The sequence below is a fragment of the Pristis pectinata genome, chromosome X (genome assembly GCF_009764475.1).
Source record: "Pristis pectinata isolate sPriPec2 chromosome X, sPriPec2.1.pri, whole genome shotgun sequence".
NCBI classification, from domain to species: domain Eukaryota; kingdom Metazoa; phylum Chordata; class Chondrichthyes; order Rhinopristiformes; family Pristidae; genus Pristis; species Pristis pectinata.
The window spans coordinates 14444623-14450134 of NC_067450.1; the positions used below are offsets into that span (position 1 = coordinate 14444623).

At 43.8% G+C, this 5512-nt stretch overlaps 1 non-coding gene across 1 annotated transcript; it reads right to left on the reverse strand.

Annotated features, from left to right (window-relative positions):
- Positions 1-4921: 4921 nt before the first annotated feature.
- Positions 4922-5001, reverse strand: trnas-aga (transfer RNA serine (anticodon AGA)). Its single transcript has one exon. It is a non-coding gene; the product is annotated as a tRNA-Ser (tRNA).
- Positions 5002-5512: the final 511 nt, after the last annotated feature.

Here is a 5512-nt window from a genome sequence, read left to right on the forward strand (position 1 = left end):
GTGGTACACAATCGTCCAGCTGCACAGATGTGTTCGAGAGACAATGAAGCTCTTTCCTTTATATCAAACTGAAGGTCCCAAAGTGGCTGAAGTCTCCCCAGACGCAACTTCTTGTATACTGATCAAATACTGATGACGAGTTTTTTTTTTCATATTGACGGTGCCCTTGTGCAACACGTTTCGCAACGGAATGTCATAAACAACTTGGTTAAACATTGTTCGAGAGTCTCTTGAGAATAGAACAGCAGAAGTTATTTTTCTTCTTTTTGTAATATCGTCAATCAACTGATTGAAATCCACTATTTTTGGACAAATACTATGTGCTTCATGCGTCACCTGATCACAGAGTCAGGTCAGATCAACAAGTGGGATGTTAATTTCCTGTAAGAAACAAAGAGCTTCAGTGCCTTTAAAGGGAAAATGATCGGACACGGTTAAATTTTGTGGTTTCTCTGCTTGAATCTGGAGTCAGTGACAGATATAAACAAATAAACATAGAAAACTACAGCACAATTCATGCCCTTCGACCCACAAAGCTGTGCTGAACATATCCCTACCCTCGATGTTACTAGGCTTACACAAGCCCTCTATTTTACTCAGCTCCATGTACCTATCTAACAGTCTCTTGAAAGACCCTATCGTATCCGCCTTCACTACCATTTCCGGCAGCCCGTTCCACGCGCTCACCACTCTCTGAGTAAAAAAACTTACCCCTGATATCTCCTCTATATATACTTCCCAGCACCTTAAACCTGTGTCATCTTGTGGCCACCATTTCAGCCCTGGGGAAGAGCCTCTGACTATTCACCCGATCAATAACTCTCATTATCTTATACACCTCAATCAGTTCCCCCCATCCTCCGTCTCTCCAAGGAGAAAAGACCAAGTTCCCTCAGCTTGCTTTCATAAGGCATGCTCCGCATTCCAGGTAGCATCCTTGTAAATACCCCCTGCCCCCTCTCTATGGCTTCCACATCTTTCCTGTAGTGAAGCGACCAGAACTGAGCACATTGTTTTCAGATGGCTCTGAAAACAATGGTGTGGAAGACTTATGTGTTTTTTCTATTGTTGTACGACGTGCACGAATCAAAAGTTTTTACTGCTACACAAACAAAGGTGATCGAAGGCAACTTGTTTTCGCGATGCCAATTCAAAATTATTGATGTTCGGATCCGGAACAACTGACAGTCCGGAAAGAAACAAAATGAGTGAGCGTCAGATCTCTCTACATTAAGGACCTTGTCATCTAACTTTACTTCTTAGATCCTTTCTTCTTTCCTGCATTCTCTTGTTGTTTTCAATTTCATGCATTAATTCACCTTTTCAGCATTCGAACGTTCACTGTAGCGCTCGGTCCTTTCTGCGCCAGGAGAGTCTGACTTGCTGAATATTTCCCAGCATTTTCCGATGTTGCAGGTTAATTTACATACCTCAGTGGTAGAAGTACAGGCTGTGATTACCAAGATCCTTTCCAATTTTACCAGAGGAATCGTGGACTCTGATATGGCAACATGATATCGCGGGAGATCATTATGCTCAGATATTTTACTCATTTCTTTTCCCACTGCATACGGCTGCAGGCAGAAATATTCTCTGGAAACAGTCGCAATCTGCCCCTCAGCTTTCAAACGCTTTTTTCTCTCAAAATATGAATTATAAATTGAAAGATAGCCTTTTCTTAGCTGACTGCAATCCTTCTCCCGGCTGACAAGGTTATCTGTTCCTTGAGGGGGAAGAGTGAATTCCAGCACTTTTATTGAGATGGTCCCGTATCATAATAGTCTGAACAAGGATTTCAAACGCAGCTGACTCTAGAACATTGTGTGAAAAAGGTCAAGGTTCGACTGGAGCAGTAATTCATGTGTAACATAGTGAGGATATCGACTCGCATCAAACAACAACCAGAGAGCATAAATTCCGCGTGGTCATAACGTCTGAAGTCAGAATAAACAAGTAACATTCTGGGACAAAATTCAGGAAACACTAAATCGGTTGGTCAACATCTAATCAAAGTAAATGCTGGTCCTAACCTCGAAAGAATATAAAGAAATATTGTATGTTCGGCAGCTCAGTTTTCATTCCATCTGACTTCCTGCATTCAGAGAGGACATTCAGAACTCGAGTGTTTGCTACATATTAGAAAAGGATCATCGGGAGGTAAGTAACACGTAATGTAACTGAATTTTCTGACGGAAATTGAATGATAAGCAAATCTATAAGAATCTGTGTAATCTTAATCTTTTGGATCTGAGAGATCAAATTTGTCAGTTGGACAACCAGAATAATGAAGCCGTTTGGTCGTTTAGAACCCGACGTGATCATATTTCAATTGAAGATAGAAATAGTTCGAAAGAAAGAAATGGCCTGCTCAGTTTTCCAAGCAAATGACGGAGAGGAAGGCAAGCACCGGAAGTAAGAATCGCAAAATGCCAAGGAGACTTACCTTTGATTTAAAATGTGAATAAAAAAGTGGATCCCGGACACATGTCCACGTAATGGAAACCAATTCCATCACTGAGAACCGACAGCGGACTGCTTGCAGCTCAGCAGCTCAACTGTAATGTACTCGAGGACTGAAAATAAAGAAAACAAAGCCCTCAGCTGCTGGAACTCTGAAAGAAAAAAAAGGAAATGCTGGAAACACTCAACAGGTCCGCCAGACCATGACTTTTAGTTCGGATATGAAACATTAACACCGTTTTCCCTCCAACAGATGTTTCCTGACCGGCTGAATGTTTCCGGCGGTTCTTGTTTTATTTCTCGGGGACAAGTTGTAAAGAATTGCCAGCATCTGGCCGAAGTTAGAACAATAAAATCTGTTCCCATTGGTGGAGTGTTGGAGAACTGGCGAACATAAGAATTTTGAGATCCGCGACGTTTCAAATCGACATAAATCCGTTATAATCAGTAAGTATTCACACGGATTGGCTCATCTGTGGAAAATACTGTGCAGTGGATGATTCCAAAACGGAGATCCTTCGGGGAATAGCCCTGAAGTTTGAATGCGTCCCTATCCAATATCCCGGTCCGTGACCTTGTGTCCGACCTCTGGTCACATTGCAGCGTGAAGAGTTCCTTCTGGATATAAAGATCCGCAGATCCTATAAGAATCTTAATGTCAATTAAATCATTAAATATAGGCTCGATTTGAATGCCACCGACTGGCAAAGTGAATGAATCCAACACAACACAGCTCTCTAACAAACACAGATTTTGTTCCGTTTTCTCAGACTGATTACAGAGCTAGAGATACTAAACAACGACAAGGCTCAGATATCATACTATGGCAAGAGGGAGGCAGAATATTGGACTAGGAATTTTACCAGGGAATTCCAGACACAGAATGATTCCAATATTCACTGAATTTTTCGCACTAATACATTATCGCTCACCACAAGGAGAGAATTAAAAAAAACTGAGTTCCGTTTATTCGAGTCCCGGGCCGTTTCCTGTTCATCATCTGATGCTTTAACACATAAAAAGAATTATGGCGGACCTGAGGTGCAATTCTCCTGAAATTCTTTCCGACCTCTCTGCTGCAGTTCCTGTTCCATCCAAATGATGTCGCCACCCTACAACAGATGATAGTTGCACAACATCCAGTCATTATTTAGCCAGGATCCGACTGCAGTGAAAATCGACAGAGCGACACTTAATGAGCTGTAAATAGAGTTTTGGTAGCTTGCATTTGCTATACATTCTTTCAAATGACATCGAGCTGTGTCCAAATTAAGCCATATCTCAGTCCTGCCCTTGAGGCTGAATCCCTAAATAAACACAGAAGTGTGATAATACATTAACCTGTTTAAATTATACTGCAACAGAACACGGGGAATAGCTAAGGGGGCTGAGAACAATATCACCGTCGGTTCATGAAAAGAAACTCGTGCTTTCAAATCTTTAGTGAACTAAAAACCGAGAACAATAGTTGATAGAGACCCAGCCGATGAGAATGTTGTCATTCGTAAGATATTTGCAAAGTCTATTTAATCCAAGAATTAAAGGACCTCGGAATCCGAGTGAAGTATATTAGCATAGATTGCGAATTGGTTCACGAACGCGTAGCAGAGGTTCGGAGTGGAATAACGCAGGGATCGTAGATTTTCACCAGTTATTCAAAGGTAACATCAATGACATGGCTGAGTGAACTATACATACCATCTCCAAGCTTGTAACAGACAGAACTGCGCTACAAGAGTGTGTGATCGCTCGCGCGCGCGCGCGCGCGTGTGTGCTCACGTGTGCGTGTGTGAGTTGCAAGGATGATACAAGGAGGCTCCAGTGTACCAAAACCAGGCGACGGATAATTATGTCTGTAGATTAAAAAAAGAAAGGTGTAACGAGCCGTGAGATCCTTACATACCAGTCGCTGCCAGAAAGCGTTCTGGAGCAGCGAGCAGTCCGGAAACCAAATGTATACTGGTCATCAGTGTGAGAGGATTTGTGAAGAGGAGCAAGAATGCCCCTGAAGCGGTACAGGACATGGGATGTGCTTTCTGATTCTTGAACTGCGGAAGAATGTTCGAGCCGGAGAAGAAGGGCAGCAAAGTTTTATTAGTCGGTATTTATTTCTGAAGAAGGACTGGGTCGGTGGTCGACAGGTGAATGAGACGACAGATGAATGAGAGGGGATCACAGCAGGAAGCGCAGTGTTACCCAGTGGACGGCGACACACACGGCAAAAGCTGCCGGATCGCCAGCATCCCTGGGTGCGCTTGAACCACCAAACATTTGGTTAACAGCCGAACGCTCTGACCATTTGCGCCACAGAGACAACGTGAAGAAAGTGGGAATAAATTGTCCTTTCTCAGTTCGGGAGGTGGTGACCAGGGTTCGGTGCTGGAAACGGCTTTTCACAATCTGCATCAATGATTTAGATCAGGGAGTCACGGACAATATAAAACACAAAATTCTGGGAACACGTAGTCGGCAGGATTCGATCCTGCACGGTGAACCCCAATGGATTTCTAGTCCATCGCCTTAACCACTCGCCACGACTACCTCGATCCCCACAACTGGGCAGAGGGCAGGACATTTTTCTTGGGATGCGATCAGAGTGTCGCGGGACCGACAGAGGTGCCAATCCCGGAGTCAGAAGCTGGACTGATCCTGAACTAAAACCAGAAACTGCTGGAGGTACTGAGCAGGTCAGGCTGCGTATGTGAAGGTAGAAACAGTGTTAATGTTTCGTGTCGATCACATTTCACCCTGAACTCCGAGCGGGTAGTTGGAAGGCTGGAGACTCACTCAGAGCGGAACAGGTTTTCCTCATCCCGTCATCGATAATCGCGTTCAGTGGTCAACCGAAAGGTTGGTGTTTCGAGCCCAGGTAGATTATGAGCTGCTTTAGAGGGCAGTCACTGGGCAACCACATCAGGTTGGGCTGGAGTCTGTCGTGGATAACCGAGATTCGATAATAACCAGGAGACGCAGAAGATTCTTCAAGAAGTTAAACCTTTATTTGCAAACAAAGGATGTGACGTTCAGAGAGCTAGCCACTGATCACACCCGG